The 24,220-nt window shown below is 41.6% G+C and overlaps 1 pseudogene; it reads right to left on the bottom strand.

Annotated features, from left to right (window-relative positions):
* Window positions 1-13,963: 13,963 nt before the first annotated feature.
* Window positions 13,964-15,790, bottom strand: LOC109674434 (protein NDRG3 pseudogene; annotated as a pseudogene).
* Window positions 15,791-24,220: the final 8,430 nt, after the last annotated feature.

Here is a 24,220-nt window from a genome sequence, read left to right as displayed (position 1 = left end):
GTTTAGTGATAGTTTGTGCAAGTTTGGCTTCTTAACCCTCCCCTCTTCTCAGGTGCGCTTTCAGCAATCCTCATCCCCTCCACTGTGTGCTAGCTTTCAGTTCCATTGTGTATTTATTTATTTATTTATTTTTGTGTGGGGGATCAGTCTGTCCCAGGGGGTTGTACTGGTTTATCCCAGGGGTGGCTGAGGGATATCACTTGACGCTTGGCTTTCACCTGTTTGGTCTGCCGAAGTTCTCCCAAGCACGTTTGGAGCTGGTAGCCTGTGGTTGGCAGCTGATGGTGGCAGCAGCATGGGGGTGGTGGCCCACCTGTTCTCTCAGTGTATCATGACATGCAGAAGCCTTCCATGGGCTAGGGGTTCAGAGTGCCAAAGTTTCAACTCTCCCTGGTGCTCCACCTCTGCCAAGAGTGGCTCTAGCATCTCAGCAAGATCCCTAATTCACAGAGCTCATGCTGTCTTTGTCTGTGTCCCAGTCTCCATTTTTCTCTTCTCCAGAAGTAAGGTTTTGAAGATGACAATGCAGTGAACAAGTAACACTGATGATGCCAACTTGCTTCTCAAAAGTATTCATCCATCCCATGCCTCAGGAAATTTCTCACTTGAGAGGACTGTGCTCCACCTGCCTCTTCTCATCTCCAGCCTCCCACTGACCCCACAAACCCACATTCCTTTCCATTCCTCAAATGACATGTTTTAGCTATGTCTCCAGTTGTGTCTTTGTAAACATCATCTTGAGAGCATTGCAGACCAAGATATTTTGCTAAATGAGCCATCAACTCTGCAGAGTGATTGCTCCACTAACACACATGCCTGTCAACAAATAAATTGGGAGGTTTTTGTTTGCTTGTTTTTACTCATTTTCACACTTACAGAAAGAAAGTAGTGCTCCACACTGGACTACTTTGGTCTGATGATCTCCAGACTGACAGTACCCTTCAGTGAATGTCCCATCACTCATCCTTCCTGTGTCCCCAACCCTAATTCTGACACAAGGGGCATTGTTGGTCCCATCTTAGGGCAGCCTGGCCAAGAAAAGCAAGGCTTCCTTATTCTCTGAATCTTTGAGCAATTATTATCCCAAGATCTGTGGCTATTTTGCTTTTGGCCATCAGTTAAGAAGTTCTCTGGCTCCATCTTTTAAACGAGGCAGCTGTGAGTGTTGTAATTACAGTGACATGCCCCAAGAACTTCCAGATTTCCTCTTAAAATATTTTTTCAATTATAATGTGAGTTTATCATTTCTCCATCAAATCACTTAATAGAAAATGTTACATTTGGGTCCCATCATGGGTAATCACCCCCCAAAAAGAATTTTATTCCAGTAAAGACTGAGTTCAAGAAAGTCTCTGGTGAACCTAGGGCTCTGGAAGTTCAACTGCCTTAGCAGGCAGGAAGCCAGCCAGGCTGGGAAGCAGCAGGCACCAGCTTCTCCACTTCTTTTCCTCTCTTCCCTGAGCCAGGCAGTCTGGGTCACTCTGGGGGAAAGGGGACTTCTGTTTTCAACACACTGCTGTGGAAGATGCTGTGCCTTGCCCTGGGGTGGAGGGTTACAATCTCTTTGGGACTGCTGATAAGAAAGGAAGCAAACTGGTGGAGCCTTTGACCCATCTCTTCCCATTATTGTCTAGTGTCTGATTGGACTTCCCTCTGCCCATTCTGGAAATATTTCTTACCTGATGGAGATGTTAATCCCATACACTTTATACCTGAGATACAAAAGTCAGAGACCTGGATCTCAGCTGCAAGTCACTTGGCTGTGCTGCAGAAGACAAGTTGGGTCCCTGTGTTTTCTAGTGATGCATCTCCACCAGCAGCATCACGTCTTCAGCACTCTAAAGGTCACCAAGCATTTTCACATTCACTCTTCTCATTTGATAATTACATATCTGGTTAGAAAGTAAAAGCACATGCAATGTTCCCACAAGGTACAGAGGGGGAGTTAATGCTGAAGCATTTGTAAGACAAAGGAAGTGGTAGGTTTTCTGATCTCTGGTCTAAACTATTCCAGCTATGCCAGGCTGTATCCAAGACAGCAAATTCACATGTGAGCCGATTAAATGCTAGTATATCATTATTTAGGTTTAAACACATTGTACAGATTAGAGGGGAAAGTTGTTCTCTGGACTGCGATGACACAAGCATGGTTTCAAAGAGCTCTTGAAGTAGGTGAAATGAACTGGTAGTGAAATCACATAAAAAGTCAGTTATACGACTTGATAAGGGACATCTACAGGAAACCCACGGTACTATCAGACTGTGAAACACTGGGTGCTTCCCCTGAAAACAGGACACAATCCACAATGTCTGCCATTGTCACTTCTGTTCAACTTGAGCTTCAGATTCTAGCATGGTGGCAGTTAGACAATAAAAAGAAACAAATGAGATCCATATGGGAAGGAAGTATTAAAACTATCTCTATTTGCAGATGTCATGGTCCTGAATATGGAAAATCCTGAGGAGTTCCCCTCAAAACTGTTAAAACTTTTAGAAATGGTTTCTGGATATAATATCAATACACAAAACAATCAAATATAAGGCTACCTCAGTGGCACAGCCAAAAACAGAAGCAATTGTATACACTGACATGATCAATCTGGAAGTAAAGTTAAACACTTCCATTCATAATGGCATCAAAAAAGAAAACACTGGAATAATTTATCAAAAGAAGTGCAAAACTTGTGCATCAAAAACTATAAGATATCATTGAAATACATTAATGAAAACCTGAATAAGTAAAACGGCATCCTGTTTTCATGGGTAGGATGACAATATTGTTAAGGTGACCATGCTTCTCGTATTATCTACAGATTCAATATGATCCTTATTAAATTCTGATTTTGTAGAAACAGATAAGTTATTTCTCAAAATTATATAGAATTGCCTGGGGCCCTAAGAGTCAAAACTATCTCAAAGAAAGAAAAAAAGTCAGGGAGCTTTTAAAACTTACTACAAAGCTATAGCAATCGTGACACTGAGGTACTGACATGAAGAAAGACAAAGAAATCGGTGGAACAGAACTGAGAGTCAAACATAAACCTCATCGTTATGACCAGTTAATTTTGACAGCAACATCAAAACCACTGAATGGGAAAGCATGATCTTCTCAACAAATGGTGCCCCACACTGGTGACCCACATGCAGAAGAATGAAGTTGGACTCCCACCTCAAACCATATGTAAAATTAGCTCAAAACTCATCAAAGACAGCACAAGTGTTAATACTGTGAAGTTCTTACCTGAAAAAAGATAAATATTCATGACCTTGGATTCTTAGATATGAAATAAAAAACACATGCACAAAAGAAAATACAGGCAAATTGGGCTTCATCAAAATTAAAAATGTGTGCACCAAATGATATCATCAAGAAAGCAAAAAGATAACCTGCACAGGAGAAAATATCTGTGATATCATCTATCTGATAAGGTCTAGTATTCAGACAAATAACCCAATTAAAACCTGGAAAAAGGATTTAAATAGACACTTCTCCAAAGATGAAAGACAAATGGTCAATGAGAACATGAAAGGATGGTCAGACTCATGGAAAGTTCACTTCATTCCCACCAGGATGATCACAATAAAAAAGACAGCAGGCCTGGTATGGTGATTCATGTCTATAATCCCAGCTATGCAAGAGGCAGAGATAAGAAGGATCATGGTTTGAGGCCAGCCCAGGTAAAAATGAGAGACCCTATCCAAAAAATAATTAAAGCAAAAAATGTACTGGGGTCATAGCTTAAGTGATAGAGCACCTGCTTATCAAGCAGGAAGCCCTGAATGCAAACCCTAGTACTACCCTCCCCTGCCAAAAATATAGACAATAGTAAGTGCTGACAAGTTGTGGGGAAATTGAAATTCTCCCATAGTGGCGATCGGATGCACTGCTGTACAGCCACTTTGGAAAACAGTTTGACAGCTCTTTAAAAAGTTAAAGAAGGGCTACTATATGGCTTAGCCATTTAACTTCCAGATATAAACTCAAGATAGTTTAAAAAGTTGTCCACACAAAAACTTGTACATGGACATTTATGGCAGAATAGTTTATAATAACCAAAAATTTATAACAACCTAAGTGTCCATCAATTGATGAATAGCTAAACCAAATGTGATGTAGCTGTACAATGGAATATCATTTGACAATAAAGAGGAACGAAGTATTGATACATGCTTCGGCATGAATGAACCTTGAAGACATGTGAAAGATATGAGAGTCAGGCACAAAGGACTCTATATAAATGCATGATTCCTTTTACATAAAATGTCCAGTGTAGGCAAACCCATAGAGGCAGAAAATAGATTCCTGGTTGCCAGGTGATGGGAAGAGGATGGGAGTTACTGTTAGTAGGCATGTATTTTCTTTTAGGGTTGATGAAAATGTTCTGAAATTAGACAGTAGCAATGCTATTAAAAATAGTGATGCTGCCAGAGTTACTACACACTATTAAGGCTGAAGATGCTGCTCACTTTCTTAAGAGGATTCAATTCTGCTCCCTGAAAGAAGCAATCACTATTCCTTGGAAGGCATATGTGTGGCAGGTCCCTTACCTTGAAGGAGAACCCATACATGGAGGGCTAGCCTTTGACTTTATTTCTGGAGGAGTGTGGTTAATATCACCACATGGTTGTGCAATGGGACCCTGCGTGGAGCTTCCCTTGTGAGCAGTACTCTCCCCTCCTGTTACCACAGTGAGGTATGAGTCAGCCCCCAGATGCTGGTAAGTCCGAAATAAAATGCACAGTCAAGAGGAAACTCTTTGGTTGGGTTGGCCTTCCTCGTTCTTCTGATCATGGATCATGGAGAGTTGATTGTCCAGATCCACAGCCTAACTTTGCCAAGAGTAGATGTGGGCAGAGGTTCTAGAAGCCTGGCCCCTGAGCCTTGTTCAATGGGAACAGTGGGGCTTCTGAGCAGAGCAGAGTCAAGCACAGTCCACCATGTGCCAAGACAGACCTCACTCAGTTGCCTCTGCAGTTGCCATTGTGGTGGCTGCATCCCTTTGCACCAAGCATAGTTTCTTTCCACTTATGAGGGCTTTTAGTTCCTGTATTATTCTCAGCAGACAATGTACATGAAGGCGAATATGTGCAGATGAATCCTGCCTCTTTCAAATCCTGGCAGCTGCATGGATCATGAGTTGTGTCAAGCATATTAGCTGACACACACAGAGCATTTATGTTGAATGGTTGTTTTTTAGAGAGTTTTTTTTTTTTTAGAGCAGTTTTAGGTTCACAGCAAACTTGAGAGGACGGTGTGAAGATTCCCACACACTCCCAGCCACCAGCCCCCAGACAGCCTCATTACCTACACTAATGCATCAGAACCACCCAAAGTCCACAATTCATGTTAGGGTGTACTCTTATGTTGTATAGAATGATGACGTGTATAATTGTAACATCACACAGAGTAGTTTCTGTGTTCCACTTATTTACTCTTTCCTGCTTCCTAACCCATGCCAAACACTGACCTTTTTACTGACTCCATAGTTTTGTCTTTTCTGAAATCTCATCTAGCTGCAATTATCTAATATGTAGCCTTTCAGACTGGCTTCTTTCACTTAGTAATATGCATATTGTGTCGTAATAGCTCATTTCTTGTTAGCATGAAATAATATTCCATTGTCTGGATGTCCACAATTTAGGTGTCTAGTCACCTATTGAAGACATAGTGGTTGATTCCAGCCAAGATTCTTGCTTTAGTAATTATGAATAAAAACTAATTTTTAATAGAGAACATTCATATTCATTTGTCTTCATAGACAAGAAGACACCAGATGGCACTGTCCTTATGTTGTGCTTCTCAGTCTCCAACATCTCTTGATGAAGCCAGGGGAGAGGCAGCATCAGAGTCGTGGGTATCCATGACTGTGGTCTGTTACCTGCCAAGTGGGCATTATGAGAAAAGATTGAGAAAATCAGCTATGGACAATGGGCTCCTCTAGCATTTGTTCTCTTTTTCTGTAATCCTTGGAATTTCCATTGTCAAGAGGGCTGATGAAATCCCTACCAAAATCAGAGAAATGGGAGACCCTAGGTAGCATGCATCTGGGATAGTCCTCAGGAGCATACAGAGCAGCTCCTCTAAGAGCCCCACAGTGAGTATCCCTGGCCTCCCCCAATCTCACCTTTCCCTTCTCTCAGCCTCCAGCATGGTATTGCTCCAGGTGAGCCTGCCTTAAGCCTAGCCTCCCCACTGCCATTACCCCTGCAGTATCTCCAGCCTATAGACTCTTCTTCTATGGAGGTCCCCACTCGATTGCCACATGGCTCCACATTCTGACCCCCAGACCTCTTCTGCCTCCAGGGTATATCAGCTGTGTTTTGAATGTTTCTGATCCCTACTTCAAAAGCATATGTTGAAATCCTAACCCCCAATGGGCTGGTACTAGGGGATAGGGTCTTTGGGAGATAAGTAGGTCATGAGAGTGTAGTCATGAGTGTATAGTTAGTGTCCTTATAAACAAGACCAGAAGCACTTTTTGTCCGTCTTTGGTCCTTCCACCATGTGAAGATATCTAGATAGCACCATCTATGAAGTGCAAGCCTTCTAACCAGGTCCCCGATCTGCTGGCACTTTCATCTGGGAACTTCCAGTCTCTAAAACTCTTAGCAGGAAACTTGTGCTGTTCATAATTTACCTAGTTTACCATGTTTTGTAATATCAGCCCTAACAGACAGACAGTATCTATTGTCCCCTGTGCCCTAATGTCACTGACTGTGCTCTCCAGAAGTACAAGGATCTGCCTTCATGTTTGTGTGGGTTCTTGCCTTCTGAACACTAATTTGTGTCTCTCAATGCGGTCTCCTCTCAGAGGTATATATGGAAGAGGTTATAATATAACCCAAAAATAAGCTAACCAGATTTTATTGTCAAGTATTTAAGGAAGAGGAAATAGTAAGTAGCCACCATTCTTCAATGGCCTCAATAGACAGAGTTACCATAGAGTTACAGAGACTCATCATGATTCAGTGACTTTTGGACCATTGTCATACTTGATTCTCTCCCAAATCCTCTAGGTCAGGAATGACTGTCAGAAGTGTCATATGATTACATCAGGGCCACTTGGAAAGTGGGATTAACCCAGAATCTGTGCCACCACTTTTTGGACAGAACCACATCATCTTGCATCCTTCCTACTTGAAAATACCTCCAGAGAAGATTTCCTCCAAGGTTCATAAGGTCATTTGCCCTCATTATTTTCCCACCAACTTTCCATCTCCTTCAACTTTTCCCTTGATGATCTACGTGCTTTTCTCTTTAATCACTTGCCTGTCTCTTGAGGTCCAATTGTTGTTTTTCCCTAACTTTTGGAAAACACAAAGCAAAAGCCCATATATCAGTAGGGAGTTGATCCAGAGCCAGGTGCAGCTGGAAGGGTAGTTGGCACTCACCACACTCGTGTCTGTGGCCATTTCTTCTGGGATGGAAGTCCAGGAGTGTTTGGCTGGTTGTGTGTGGTGGCTGTGGGTGGCTTGTGAGCTCTCCCAGGTAATGGTTGGCTATTACCATCTGGATCCTTGTTGCTCCTGAGATTTTTACAAAATTCTAGGCACATACGTCAGCCCAAGAACATGACCTCTAAAGACTACCCTCACCCGCCCTCCTCTGAGCAGTCCCTTGGACTTTCCCTGCGTGCAATCCTGGAAGGAAACTCCACATGGACCCATAATGAGGGAGGTTAGCATGGGAGGAGCAATAAGAATGAGGAAGGAGCTAGGCTGCAGAATCTGAATCTTTTGGGATCCCAAGACCAGCTTTCCCACTTACCTATTGCCTTGCTGGACAAATCTACTAGTCACCCATCTGTAACCTGGAATGGTCACAATATGGCTGCCTGAGGTACTGGCTGGGATTAGTTTCACAATCCCCTGAGGACACCAAAATCCAAGGATGCACAAGTCTCTTATATAAAATGCACACTGTGTGCATAGAACCTCTGCATATCTTCTCTAGTTATTCATAACACTTAGTACAAGGTAAGCGATACAGAAATAAATGATATATTGTATTCTTTAGGAAATATGACAAAATGTTCTATACCTATTTATTACAGATGCAATTTTTTTTTTAAAAAATTTGGCACAAGGTTGGTGGAATCCATGAGTGAGGAGCCCATGGGTATGGAGTGCCAACTGTGGTTACTTGGAAAACTGTTGTGAATATTTAATGGAGAACATGTACAAAGAGCGTAGAAGTGTTCCAAGCACAGAGTTGTAGTTGGTGTTAGAGAGGTCAGATTCAAGAACTGCTCAGAACATGGGTTACTGGCAAGGGGTGGGGGGAATGCTGCCCTGATCTTTGAAGAAAGGGGTTCTGGACAGCTGTTTGCTCTGAGATGTGCTGAAGGGAAGACAGGGCAGAGTTCCATTTTTATGAACAACTTTTGTAGGTAACATGGGCAATCCCTCCCTCTAAACCAGTCTCTTCTACATCTTCTGACACTAACCAGATTTTATTATTGAATATTAATGGAAATATACCATATTTTCTGGAATGTTCATTTTGTAGATCAAATGAACATGAGATCTAATTTTGTGGGTTTATTATAAAGTATTTTCCTCAAAATCTTAAAAGGATTTGAGACAGTTTATAACAAAAGCCACATTTATAATCTCAATTAGTGATACAATGAGGCTGGGCTTTCACACAGCATTGCATTTTTAAAACATATGCTGTTCTCTCACATAACACAGGCACCCGTGGTGCATCCACAGTGCACATTTCCATGAGCTGCAGTGCATAAACCATTTTCCTGTAAGATTGGGAGAGGCGAGAGGCCTAGTTTGTCTTCTGCCTTTGAGCAGCTGTGTGACAACAGGCAAGCCTTACTTGTCTTCAAGTTTAATCTCAACTTGTAAAACTAGGCCCCTGAATTATATCAAATTAATAACAGCAAAGAAAAAGGTTTCTAGAATCAAGAGACAATTTACATAGTGGAGGTGATAAATTCAAGTATAATATATTTGATTATTGTAAAAACCTTTGTAAATGCCACAATGTACCCCCACCCAGCACAACAATAAAATAAAATAAATAAAAATTTTAATAAACACAGACAACCTACAAAAGAGGAGAAGATTTTTACCAGCTATTCATTGTGTAAAAGATTAAGAGCCACAATTCATAGGATTCCAAAAATTAAACACCAAAAGAACAAACTATTCAATTAATAAATGGGCAAATGAATTGAATGGACAATTCTCAAAAGAAGCAGTACAAATGGCTAATAAATACAAGAAGAAATGTTTAACAACCTTAGCCATAAAGGAATCACAAATCCAAACTACAATGAGATTCTCTCTCACCCCAGTCAGAATGGCAATCAAGAAAACAAACAAGTGCCATGAGGATGAGGGGAGAAAAGAATGCCATACACTGCTGGTGGAAATGTAAGTTGGTGCAACCACTATGGAAATCAGTGTGGAGGCTTCTTAGGAAACAAAAAATAAAGCTACCATACAATCCTGCTATAACCACTCCTGGACACTTATCTGATAGAATGTAAGTAAGTCAGCATTCAGTTGCACATCCTTGTAAATCACAGCATTATTCAGAACAGCCAAAATATGGAATCATCCCAGGAGTCTATTAATGGATGGCTAAAGAAAATGTGGTATATACACACAATGGAGTATTACTCAGTCATAAAAAAGAATGAAATTTACATCACTTGCAGGAAAATGGATGGAACTGGAAATCATATTAAGTGAAATAAGCCAGATTGAGAAAGACAAAAATTGCGTGTTCTCTCTCAGATGGGGAATCTAGACAAAAACAAAACAAAACAAAAACAAGCAGAAGAAAAATGACAAGAGTTTAAAATTGGGACACTGTTTGGGGGTGAGAACCAGAGGGAAGCAGAGGGTGAAAGGAGAGGGTAAATGGGGGGTGAGTATGATGAAAGTACTTCACATGCATGCATGAAAACAAAATAATGAAACCAATTAAAATTTTTTTAAAAGGGGGAGGGGATAAGCAACAGTGATATAGGGCATGGATTTGATAAAAGTTCATTACATGCATGTGTAGAAGTATCACAGTGAAACCCCTTTTACAATTAATATAAGCTATTAAGAAAGAGAAAAAAGCGAGATCCCTGAGTCTGTGAAGCCAGTTATCCTTCCATAATATAAGTTAAACGTGAAAGTCATTAGCTCAAATTATTGTGAGAATTTCAAACTGCTGTGTTCACTCTCTTCTTGAGACATATTTTCCATTGGTATGCATGCAATATACATATATGCATATCGATTGTGCATATATATACACATATACATATGTAAGTTATTGTGTACACACACACACACACACACACACAGACTTTGGTCAGGAGTACAATTCCAGCATACTCTGGTGCACATATATTAAGATTTGCTATCAAAACCGTGATTCTCAATTACTGGCTGTGACATTAAGCAGATGGTTTAGTCTCTCTGAGCCCATAATCCAAATGGTTTTTCTTACTCTCTTCCCTATCTGTGTCTACTACACTTCCCATGTCTATAGCTCTAGGGTGCCAACACTAATCTCAGTCTTTGCCACAGCTGGGCAAAGCCAGCATAAGACACAGCTGTTTCCTTATGGACAGGAATTTCACTTTCCTTTCGTGTCAAAAATGTTTTTCCTTTCCTTTTCTGTTTTCTTTTCTATTTCTTAAACATCAGTTGACAATATCTTCTGGCCTTTTCTCTTTAACCTGCTGAAATATTGCATTGCAGTGATTGACTCTCAAATATTGAACCAGCCTTGCATACCTACTCATAGTGTATAATCCCTTTCATACATTACTGGATTTGCTTTGAGCTATTTTGTTGAGGATTTTCACATCAGAGTTCGTGAGCAATTTCAGTGTGTAGTTTTCTATCTTTTTGCTCTGTCTTCAGTTTTGCATACCAAAGTGTAATTTGGCTTTTAAACCAAAGAAATCTCAGCCTCATAAAGTGAACAGGGATGTGCTCCTTCTGGAAGAATCCTGTGAAATTGTTGTTAAGTCCTCTTTAAAGCTTAGGTACAGTTCCCCAAGGATCCCACTGGTTCTGGAGTTTCCTTTGGGGAAGGTTTTTGGGGATTTTTGGGGGGATTTTTTTGGGATTTTTTTTGGAGCTTACTTACAAATTCAACTTCTTTCCTTCTATAGGACCATTGAGTTGTCTGTTTCATTCTCATCAAAATTTTGCATCTTTGTATTTTCATGAGGAGTGGATCCATTTTTTTAAGTTGTTGACTGAATGTAAAGCTGATCCTAGAATTTTCTTCTTACCTTTTTCTTTAATATTTTTTGAGGTACCGGGGTTTGAACGCAGGGCTTCATGCTTGCCAGGTAGGTGGGTACTCTACCTCTTGAATCACGCCCAGTTCTCTTTTTAAAAAATCTTATTATTATATTGGGGGTACATTGTGACATATGCTAAACTTCTTACAATGTATCATAGTTAAATTCACTTCCTCCATCTTTCTTCTTTCCTTGAACAGTTTCAACAGGTCTCATTTTTCCATTTTCATACACGAGTACATAATAATTCTACCATATTCATCCTCTTATACCCTTTCCTTACATCCTCCCCCCTTCTACTGGTGTCAGCCCCCGAACAGGACCTGCTGTGCCTTCCTCCTTTAATAGCTGCAGTGATGGACATGCTGCTTCATTTCTGATGCTGATGATTTGTATCTTTCTTGTCAAATGTGATAGAGGTCTATCAAGTTTATTGATTTTTTGTTTCTTTGATCTTTTGTTTTCCAATTTTCAATTTCATAGACTTATGCTCTTTATTACTTCCTTTCTTCTCCTTGCTTGGGGCTAATTTTCTATTTTTTGTTCCAGTTTCTTGAGGTGGGACCTTAAACTATTGATTTGATACTGCTCTACTTTTCTAAACTAAGAATTTAGGGCTATAATTTCCCCCCTTGGCACTGCATTCACTCAACCCCACATAGTTTGATGTGTTATCCTTCCAGTTTAATTTACTTCCTTTGAGACTTTCTTATTGTCCCATGGGTTATTTACAAGTGTGCTATTAGTTTCCAAGTAGCTGGAGATGATCCTGTTGTCATCTTGATTTTGATGTCTAGCTTGACTCCCTGTGGTCTGTATTAATTATTTTGAGCATCATGAGGTTTGTTTTATGACCCAGGTTATGGTCCGTTTTGGCGATGTTGCTGAGGGTATCGCGTAATTCTTCTGTATCTTTGGGTTTTTCTGGCTAGCAGTTCTGTTCATTGCTGAGTATGGGCTGCTAAAGTTGGTGGCATGATGGTCAGTTTGTCTAGTTCTCCTTTAAGCCATCAGCGCTGGCTCACGTGTTCTGTGGCTCTGTGTTGGGCACATGCGAGATTAACAGGGTTATATCTTCTTAGTGGATTCATGTTTTCATCATTATGAGATCTCTTTTTGTCTCTAGGTTCTTGTTTTCCTTTCCTCTGACGTCTGCTTTATCTGATACTAATATAGCTACTCTTACTTTTTAAGCCTTAATGGTGCAACTTTCTGTCCTTTTACTTTCAACCTACCCAGTTACTGTATATGACATCTGTGTGTCATTGTAGCTGTCTTGCAGACAGCATGTTTTAAATCATGCTTGTTTTTTTTTTTTTTTTTAGCAGTGGGACACACAACTTCATTTAACAATTTATAAAAAGTCATTCTCTGGCTGAGTGCATTCCTTATCTCAGCAGAAAGTACACCATGTGTCTGAAGAGCCCTTCCTCACACTCAGGATGTACAGCTAGCTCTAAGCTTACTTTCCGTACTCTGGAGTGGGGCTCCCACCTGTGGCTGTGGGTCTCACCTTCCCCCCAGCAGGACACTTGGATTGCTCTGCCCCTCACTTACATTGGACAGGAAGTGGAAAACAGTTTGACCTGACCAGGGCTGCTGCCCTTTTTTAGGAAGGCCTCTTCCGTCCTACAAAACAGAGCTCATAACATTGGGAATCTTTCTGAAAAATAGGTTCTATATTCATTTAATGTCCTTTTCATTACATTTGATGGAAACAAGGCTATCCTTATTAAACATGATTTTATTTCAATTGCTGTTCTCTCTCTACTAATTTTCTCATCATCTACCTAACTTTTAAGCCACACTTGTCCCTTTGGGGGATTGAGGGATGGGGAACACTCTCTATTGCAAACCTGGAAAGCACCTGTAGCAGGAAGGTAGCATCAGGCCTACAGTGACAGCAGTGTGGCTCTATAGAACAGAGGTCTGGCAATTTGCTTTCCACCTTCCTCTTGCTAAGAAAGTTCAGCAATTAAGCACATCCACTCCTTGGGGAAAAAATTCCATGTTGTGTCAGCACTTCATCATTCATGGGCTTCTGGAGGAATACATCCTTTCTTTTATTTATAGAAAAGTACATGTGAATTAATTTGGAAGGAGGTGGCTGGCCGCCCTGCCTGCCTCCTATGTAACAGGTACCTTTCTACCACTGGTCACAACAAATCGACTGAACAGTAACTATGGTCTTCCCCATAATTCAGTGTGGCTTCTCCCTGAAACCACTTTTCAAATCTTGTTGACCAATTTAAACCAAAAGAGAGCACAGTGGTCTATTTGTCCTAGGAATCTGTTGTGCACATTACCCATTAAAGCACCCCGGGGAATGCAAAACATCCCTGACTTGTTTTTTGCAGAAGCACTACAAGCAGGCATGTCTAAAACCACAGAACCACGCTTGCGCACACACAGATCTGCACACTTGCACACACATGGAGTTGGAATCAGAGGATCTTATAGTTCAAGCCCAGGAAAAAAGCTGGCAAGAGAAGCTGTGCAGAACTGATCAGATAAAGATGTTGGAATGTTAGTGATGGCATTGCAGTGGTTCTTCGTGCCTATGAGAAAGTGGGTGAGCCAGCGGAGAGAATGTCAAATCCAGCCTGCTAGCAGAGGTTCAGTGCCATGCACACATGAAGATCCTGGAGGTCAGTGTACAGGGTGCAGTGTTGTATTATGGAGTGGTCATCTCAAGACGGATGGACTTTCACAATCCAGAGGAGGAGCATGAGCTTAGCAGGATACCTCGAGGGTCTGCTGTCTGCCCAGGACTTCAAGGGACTTAACGAAATTCTTGAGTTCCAACCTTGATGATTGCTGGTGATAGACTGGCTGAAGGGACTTTCTCCAGAGCCAATGCTGCTCAAGGTTGGGTGGGGTTATGACAGGGTAAGCCAGGCCATGCTAGCAGATGGTATATAGCCCCATCCCTGAACAAAGCACTTGAAGCTTCCCAGACTGAATGACAGTGGCAGTCCCCGAGGGTCTACCTTCTTTACCAAGGTTGTATTTATAGTTTTCAGGCATTTGGCCAAGCAACAAATATAGACCAATTGTCCCCTATCACCAGCAAAGTAGAACATTTTAATGTTTTCAATTTGTTAACATTTTGGTCCAGTATGGGTTTTTCAATCTCCAGGTCCATATGTCCCTTATAGGAACCCCTAAAAATGCAATATATTTTCTTTGTTGATACCTTAGGCAATATGCAGTCTGTGAGTTTGAATCAGGTCCAGGTTGACCCTCAATTCTTTCTGTCCAAAGTGATGAGCCAAAATATTTATCCACAACATTTGTTGTCAAGCCTGAGAGTTTGGAAGCTGCCCAGTAATCCAGCCGTGAGCAAAAAGGTCAGTGTTAATGAGCACAAGGCCTTCCACAAACTCTGGATGATCAAATGCAAAGCTGAGGATATAGTCTCCAGCTCCAACTCCAATACAAGTGGTTCTTTTACGATGTAAGCAGTAGGGATAGAAGGCGTCACTGTGGCCAGTTCATCCATTGCAGGGTTGGGAAACAGGGTGCTTCGTCCAGCTGGGTGGAGAACTCCTGCTGAGCAAAAGCCAGGTCATCTCTTGCACATTCTCAAAGCTAAAGAAAGAATTGAAACAGGGTTTATGGCTGAGGTCAAGGTCATGATATGCCAATATAACTGCTCTATTTCCCAATGGTAAGCTTCATATAATTATGTGAACTATATCACAAGCTGATTCTGTCACGTTCTGGCAGTCAGTCCTGGAAGTTTCGGGTGTCACTCAGAGATGTAGATACCACCCTCAATGATGCAGGGGTGAAGTGGTGGCAGAGGCAGCCATGATGGCCTCAACTATGTTTTTAATCTACTTTGTGGATTTATAACTTTCAATTAGTGTACTTGGATCACTGACATTATTACATTTAGGGTAATTATTGACATAATAGAGCCTAAGTCTAATGGTTTCTTCTGTTTCTTGTTCTTTTGCTTTCTCTTCTTTTCTTCCTGTGGGTTACTCGAACAAGTTTTTAGAGCGTCTTGATTTATTTGTACTCATGTTTTATTTTAAATTGAGAGAAGCTCCTCTTTATGTGTTCTTAGGCTTTCCTATAAAAAAGGCTCATTCTGGGTACCACATGTGACCTGCTCTGTGACTCTTTCTACCCTTCAGTGAGAAGGAGTGCAATACCTGCAGCATAAGTCTTTAGATAATGAAAATCACCAAGACAGACAAACCACCTGGGGCTGGAAATGAGCCTCTCAACTTGACTATGGGAGGGAAGACACATGAGGAAGACAGTATGCAGGATGGTCCCTCAAACTTAGCCCTAGCACTATAGTGGCTTCACTGGACCCCACACTGATGAAAACATACATCCCAGATTTCTTCCTTTGCCAGACTCTCTACCTGTGACCCTCCCCAGAGTAACCTTTTGAATCTAGATTATCCACTCACATGGTGGAGAAGAGTGGGGGCAATTTTCATGGCCTTGTATACCTCAAGGTGATCAGACCTCAACCTCACTGACAAACCCCACCTCATTATCCCTGAGGTAGAGACCAGTCTTTATGGCTGTCCTGAGTGGGACGCTAGACAATGGACACTTGCTCAAAGTCACATGCCAAGCCAGTATTAGTTGAGTTAGTAGTTGAACTCCCTCCTCAGATACATGAGATAATTGGCCACACTAGCTGATGTCTGCCATGCTAATTATCTCTGACCTTAGTTTATAATCCAACTGGACTTCCTTCTGGGAAGGAAGTGTGTAGCCTGGTTCAGGGAGCTCTGGTCCCTCAGGACTTGTTTAACATGATGTATAATGACGTGTGTGACAGATTAGGACAATAGCTCACTGCATCCCAAGGCCATTGGGACTTTCACAGAGATCTTTCATTGGATTCACTCATTCATTGCTTCCTGCATCCATTAAACACTCCCTGTCAAAAGCCAGTAGAGCCCAGCCATGCTGTTGTTGACAGCCGCAGAGGAGAGTGTGGCAGCGTGGTGAGGGAGACATCCAGGCAGTCTGACAACTAGAGGCTCAGCAAGAAGGGCTATGAAAAAGGGTGGGACAAGAAGCAGGAGGTAGAAGGAGTGGACTGGAGAAAACTTGAGAAGTCGCTGCCCTTTATTTAGAAGTTTGGTAGGCAGCCAAGAGGGTAGCAGCTAATCTAAGCAGAGAATGCTCCAGATGGAAGGAATAGGCAGCAAGTGCAAAGAGATTGACTTGGCAGTAATGGTAGATACATCCATGAAAGGCAAGGAATTCAGAGGGCAGACCTGGATGACAGGTGTAGATTTATGGCAAAGTAGATCAAGTTGAAAATCTAGGACCACATTTAGAAGCCACGACTGTCTTCGGGATGGTAGTTGTGTGAGAAAGAATGCAGGCATCAGGATCCGCAGACCTAGCTGCAATACCCATGCTGCCTTGCTTGTGGGATTCCTGCCTTTCCCTGCCAGCCTCCCAGCCAGTTGTCAGTGTCTGAGGCAGTAAGCAAAACATGCTTTACAAAGCCGTAAAAACACCGTGTGATGTCTTCTAGCAGTTTGTGGATGTGTCTGGATTTGCAATCAGTCAAGTCACTCTGCTCTGCTGCAGGATCTGGTGAAGCTTACGAGGCTGGCTGGGGACCAGGCCTGCTGAGTAACTGCTTGCCATTTGCTTCCACAGCACCTGGAGCCACTGCCTTCAGTGCTCATGCTTCCCACTGCTCCCTCACAAGCACCTTGGGACCACATTCCCCAGGGACGCAGCTCAGCATTAGCAAAGCTGACGAACAGGGCTGAGGACAAGGTAACTGTGTCTACTAATAGCACTGTCAGTCACACATCTCTCTCTTCTCTCCCTGGAACAGAAGCTTCTGGAATCATTATCAGTCAAGACTGATGCCTTTTCTCCTGCCACTCTCCTTTTATATCCCTCTTTATTTCCTCCAGGGAAGAAGATTTATTGAGAACAGTAGCCCAAACTGGAAAACATCTAATACCATGTCTATTAAGCCAGAACCAGTGGAATTACCACTCTGTTTAGAAAGCTGTCTACACTTCGGCCCACTAACAGCAGTGCTGATAATCCTAGGATGAATCAGGAAAATGTTAGAAAGATTTAAAATGTGTGACCAAGTGACTTAATTCTTCAATGCTTCCCTCTTGGAGGAGGACCGTCTGAAAATCTTTGATATTGTAGGAGCCTGCCAGAGACTGCCAAGGTTGGTTATGGTTTTTCAGCTTTATCTAACGGTGGTCATTTGATGTACACACTTCACAACCCCAAATCCCTGCAGTGCACAGACACACACGTACACTACAGACAGGTGCATGTGACTTCACCAAACCACTGTAGGTACCACAGTTCTGTACTTCCCATTGGGGAAGAGGAGGGACAGGTCACCATGAAAACAGCTGTGACCATGATGCTAAGATGATGAGTCACAACTCAGGTGATTAAACCTCTCAGGAACTCTTCCAGAAAGGAATTGTCCTCTTCCCTCTTGGGCAAGAGAGCTGTCTTGTGGCACTGTGGCACTGTTTGAAAGACACTCAGCAGGTGATTCTACTCGAGAGCAAACCATACCGCCCACCCTCACAGAAAGGAAGAAGTCCTACTTCCACAGACATGTGCAATCATTTCTCTGCCTGCCAAGTCCTTCATTTACAGGCAAATTCATTCATTCAGCCAATTTACACATGCAAGGTTGGCTACATGAGTTTTGAGAAGTCTTTCATGGCTTAGAGCAAACGTGGCGAGAAGCTGATCCATTAGCTCTAGGTTTTCATTTCATTGATGACAAGAAGTACAGGCCACTCCACAAGGCAGACATGGAGAGTCAGAAGTTCCCAGTGTCTGTGAGTACCACTTCAGGTATTTCAACAGGGACGCTCCTTCTCACTCCTGAATAGGTTTATTAGTCTCTCAGGACTGTTGTGACAAATTGCCACAAACTGGGGGCTTCAAACAACAGAAATCTGTTTGTTCAGAGTTCTGGAGGCCAAAAACCAAGAATCAGGTGCCAGCAGAGCCACACTCTCTCCAAAACCTCTAAGGGGGGGCCCTTTCTTCCTCTTGCACCATGGACAGTAGTGGGCAATCCCCAGCTTTCCTGAGGTGGAACAGTACAGTCTCTGCTTCTGCATTACAGGGCCTCTTTCCCTCTGAGTCTGTCTGTTTCTGAGCCCTCTCCTTGTAAGGACACCAGTCATTGGGTTTAGTAGGATTAGGACACCTGTATTAGTCAGTCTTATGTTATCATAATGAAATTTCTGAGGCAATTAAGTTATAAAGAGGAAAGGTTTATTTTGGTTCACAGTTCTGGAGAGTCCAGTCCATGATTAGATAGCTCCATTGATCTGGGGCTTTTGTGAGGGTGCTGAATGGTAATGATGGGGAGGAGTGCCTGTCAGAGCAAGCTGCTAGCCTTTCATCAGCCAGGAAGCTGGGAGGACAGGCTAGTTACCGTAATCCTTTTTTCTGTGAGGGCACGCCACCAGTGACCTAAGGACCTCTCACAAGGCCCCACCTCCTATAGGTTCTACCACCCAATAACACGATGCTGGGGACCAAGCCTTTGGTGGACATTCATAGCAACAGCTAATCCAGTGTGGCCTCATTTTAACTTACTAATTCTGTTTGCAAAGATCCTCTTCCAAATAACGACACATTGCAGAGTACCAGGCAGACATGAATGGGGTGAGGAAGTACTACCCAACTGCCTCCTGAAAGGAAGCAATCATGAGAAACAAACCTGGCTTGGCCTCTCATCCAACTCTTTGCTGACAACACCACTGTTTCCCAAGGTTGTGTCCTGCTGCCCACAGTGTCACCCTCTTGTCCTAATAAAAATCTTGATTGGAATGATCCTCGTGCTCCACAAATGAAAGCCCTCAGGTAAGTCCTTTTTATTTAGATCTGAGACCCAGAAGAATGGACCCAGTGCTCTAAGAGTCTTTAGTTAGCTGGGAGAGGAGATAAGCCAGTGGGCAAGCATGAGATCAGGGGTCGGATCAGCCTGGGTTGGTAATCAGTCAGATGGCCAAGTAGAGCGATCTTGCAAAAGTCCGGTAAGTCTGTGACCTTTTTCTCATCTGTAAAATGGAAATGTATACCACACATCAAAAGAACTAAATGAGGTAATAATTTAGTTTTACTAAATGATAGCTAGCAGTAGCAGTAAGACTCTGGGGAGGTAAAAATAGACTATACTCTCTGGCCCAGTAGGAAGGTAGGTCCTGGATGAAGGGAAGTGATAACTTCTTCCACATTCAGATTGCTCCAAAAAAATGGTAGGATCTGTTATCTGCCCAACCTGGGAGACCCATTTTGCCTTCAGAACGAGAGCTGAAGAGAACAGAATACATAATATCTCTGTCCCTGTACACAAGCACCACTGGCTTGCTCTTCGTAGCTTTCCTTCCATCTATCATTGAGGTCTTCTTCTTTCACTATCTGTTCTCTTTCTTGGTGGAAGAATAAAATTATATAAGTAACTTAGAGAATTCTGAAAGAGAAAAACAAATGGAGGAAATGCTTAAAGGGAGACAAGTTAAAGTCATATTATTAAACTAAAATGATTTAAATCATGCAGTTGACAGAATAAAGCATAAGAAAAATGAAAATCCCCACTGTGTTTCTATGTATACCAAAAGACAAAGTTAGATGAATAAATACAAAAAAGGTAACACTTAGGATAGTGTCAACACAGACCACAGGTCTAGTAATAAATCTAATGAAAGATACACAAGACTTCTACAGAGAAAACTCTAAAGCATTTTTAAGAAAAATTTATAAAGCTTAAATAGAGTCAGGTACTATGTTCATGGAATAGAAGGTGCAATATGTAAACATTTTAATTCTTTTTAAAATTAACTGATAGTTCAATGAAATTTCAATTAAAAAAGTAAGATTTGTGTGTGTGTGTGTGTGTGTGTGTAAATTTTTAAGCTGAAATGAAAATTTCAGCAAAAGGCCAAGAGTAGCAATGCAAGAGTAGGAAAGAAAATATGGCAGTGGCTTTGTTGCATATTACACTTCACAAAGCTTTGGGAATCAAGTTTGTGACATTAGGAAAGAACACACCCGCAGATAAGTGAGAAAGTGGAGACTTCAGAAATACACTTGCTAGGATATGGATATTTTATTTATGATAAAATAGCAGAGCAAAGGCAAACAAAGTCTTTTAATTAAATGATGTTGGATCAACTCAAAGTCTTTTTGGAGGAAAATAATTACCCAAAAAACCCTCAGATAAATTATGAATCTCAAAAAATAAAGTAACAAAGTTTCTAGGAGGTCATACAGGGGAATACTAAGTGATTTGAGAGATGCAAATGTTAGGTAAATAGTAGAGTAAAAAGTACTACTTACAAAATAAGGGATTGATAAATAATTTTATTAAATTTAAGAATGTTTACTCACTAAAATATACAATTGAGAAAATGAAAAGGCAAGTCATAAGTTGGGAAAATAGTTGCAACATATAAAAAAATGGGCTTCTATCCAAAATACACAAATAATTCCTACAAATTAACAAGAAAAAAAAGCAGATAAAACAATCAAAAAAATTGGCAAAAGACTTGAACAGAGATTACACAAAAGAGAATATCAAAATGGCAAATAAACACAAAAATTTTCAATAGCATTAGTCACCACAGAAAAACAAATCAAAACCACAGGCCAGGGTGACTAAAAGAAAAGACCAAGTGTTAATTAGGAAGTGGAACAAACTGGCACCTTTGTATTGTACAGCTACTTTATAACTCTGTGTGACTTTCATACAATAGACTCGATGTAGAAAAATCCAATGAAATGAAATGTGCTTACATGGATGGATCTCAAAAATATTCTTGGCACAGAAAGCAACATGAAGAGTGTAGCATATGGGATAATACAATTTTTTAAAATGAACTCTCCACATATAGAGGAGATAGATGTTTGTAGAAATATAAAAGCAATGATTGATGTCATGGTTTGGATCTTAAATGTCCCCAAAGGCCCATGTGCTAAAGATTTGGTCTTCAGTCTGTTATGCTATGAGGAGGGGGAGATGGGAGCCTTTAGGAGGTGGGGTACAGTGGAAGGAAGTTAGGTAATTGGGGGGGTGTGCCCTTGAAGGGGATATTGGAGCCTCAGGCCCTTCCTCTCTCACTCTTTGCTTCCTGGCTGCCATGAGGTGAGAAACTTTGTTCCACCACCAAAGCCAAGCAATAATGGATTGAAACCAGGAGGCAAAACAGACTTTTCCTCCTTTAAGTAGATTATCTCAGGTGTTTTGTCACAGTGATGAAAAGCTGACTAATACAACTGAAAAACATATACCATGCCAATAGTAGTTAAGAGACGAGGAAGGAGAGAAATAAGAAAGAAGCAAGTAGAGATTTTTGTTCACTTGGGAATGTTTCCTCTCCTAAAAAGAGAAGAACATAGAAAATACTTCCCAGGCCTTTTGTTTACTCTTTGGCTTTTAGGACTTCTACTTTGAACATTTTTCTTAAAGCACTTGTGTGATTAACACCCCCTGACACCCCCAGAAAGCCCCTGCTCGCCTCCCCTTCCACAGTGACTCTCATCAGCACCACCATTTGAAACCTGTTTTCATCTTTTCACCCAGTGTGTGTTCTGCATCAGAGCTGGGTCCTTCCCTTCTTGACCTAAGCCAGTGATGAACTATTTGGATGATCCAAACAGTCTCCCCTATCTGGCCTGACCTGGGCTTTTGTGACCTCTTGCCCTTGCTCAGACCCTGGTCTCTAGAAATTCTCCTGCCTGGGAAACATGTCAGATCAACTGGAAAGCATTCCCCAGAAATCAGACTCTCTTGAGGGGCTGAGAACCAGTCAGTACTTTTGTTTCCATTTGGAGCCTGTTAGAATTTGGGGGCATGGAGATCCAAAAGCTGAATTTCACTCCATTTTGCATCTTGGCTATGTTGAGGAGCATTTTTATCAGAAGTGAGAGGATCTCTCTGTGTGCCCTGCCTCTACCCTGGGTCCAGAATCCACGGGTAGGTTGAGTTAACAAGTCCTGCTCTGTCGCTCAGTAATATGTGCCATAACAGTCTGCCACTCCTTTGTCCTCCTCACTGACCAACCAGGGACACAGCACTCATTCTATCTGCCTTTACACTTTCATGAGCTGATGTGTTATGTGTGCTAGGTATGAAATTTTGGTGCTCATCATTGACTCTTGACAGGGAAGAGAACCCAAGTGAGACCCCTAAAACTAGACTCTTTAGCAAATCCTAGGTTTGGAAAAATCAGTAGAACTTCTTTCAGAGGAAACAGCCTTCTAGGGGCAGGCATTTGGCCTAGCAAAGGTCTGGGGGCATGATTAGATGAGACAGGGATTTCTCTCTTAGCTGGAATATGAGATTTGTGCAAGTGGATTGATAGAAAATAAGAAAAATAGACTGGGGGCTTCTGTTGGAGACTTACAAATGTGAATCTGAATAACTGACATTCTGTCTGTCAGGAGCACAAGCACACACATTTTCAGGGAAAGAAGAGGCACTGTGGATTGATTGACTTTAACATCTGCTTATTAAACTATTTTTAGGCTACTAGGAGACAAGTTTCCTTTTTCAGCCTTAGAGAGTTTCCCAATGTCTTGTATGCATGTCCTCACAGAGCCTCTGCGTGTCCATTCTGAGGGGGCCCTGAGCTGACCAATGTGCACTGTCATTGAGCAAGACTCCTGACCCCCACACATTGCTTCTCTCCACTCTCACAGTCTTTGTGCTGCTTCCTTTTACTGGTGTATGGCATTTTAAAATGACTTGTGGGTACAGAGTGCTGTGTACTGTGACAATCCTGCTGAGTTCTCAAGCTACAGAAGAGTGAACAGGCCACAGTCCCCTGGCTTGGCCTCAGGTGGTCGTCAGTGTAAAGCAATTTATCAGCTGTTTGATAAGGCCCTACTTACTGCCTGATGCTGATCTGTTCTAAGTGAGGAAATAAAGAAAAAGGAGAAAACCCACTCACTCCCTGTCAGGGAATGACCCCAAAGAGCCCTGAGGATGCACAATGGCTGTTCATAGCACCAGTGTTTATCAGAAGAGATTAGTTATGTAAATTATGACTCATCTTCCAGTGTAATCCTGTGCAGGCTCTGGGATGCAATTTTCCTCTAAGAAACAATGTGGGGGGTGGGAAGTCTCCTGTTAAAATAACTGAAAAAACAATCATACATTGAGAAGACTCTGTGCAACTATATATACTTATACCCTTACATACAGAGTGGTTCTCCTCCTCCCTCCCTCCCAGATATGTTCCAAGACCACCAGTGGATGCCTGAACTCTGTATATACAATGTTTTTCCTATATATACATACTTATAATGAAGTTTAATTTATAAATTAGGCACAGTGAAAGATTAAACAATAAACAATTATAAAATACATAAAAATTTGCTGTAATGACAGGTATGTGAATGTGTTCTCACTATTTCTTTCTCTCTAAGTATCTTATATACTGAACTCACCCTTGTTCTTGTGATGCTGTAACCTAATACAATAGATGTATGACGAGAAGAAGTGAGATGACTGACAGAGGCACTGGGATGAACATAGGGCTGTGATTCTGGAGCAATTGGTCTGTTACGTGAGGTGGCTGCTAAGTGAGTAAGGGACAGGTAGCATACACAGAGTGGATATTCCAGACAAAAGTGATCTCATCTCACGTTGAACAGTTGGGGTGAGATTTCATCATGCTACTCAGAATGGTAAAACTTCTGAATCGTGTATTTCTAGAATTTTTCATTTAATATTTACATACTGTGATCAGCTGAGGGTAGCTGAGGCTGTAGAAAAACTGCAGATAACAAGGGCTATCAGAAATCATGTCTCCAACTTTGATTGCTACATATGTAAAAGTATGTGCCACTGACAGGCTGGAAGAAGATGGTGTTGATACCTGAGTGCTTGAGTTGTGGAAACTCAGAGAATTTTTATTTGTCCCTTTATACTTTTTCTTATTTTC

Source organism: Castor canadensis, chromosome 7, assembly GCF_047511655.1.
Source record: "Castor canadensis chromosome 7, mCasCan1.hap1v2, whole genome shotgun sequence".
In the NCBI taxonomy this organism is placed as follows: Eukaryota; Metazoa; Chordata; class Mammalia; order Rodentia; family Castoridae; genus Castor; species Castor canadensis.
Note: the sequence above shows the minus strand (reverse complement) of the source record. Positions and strands in the feature narration are given on the sequence as shown.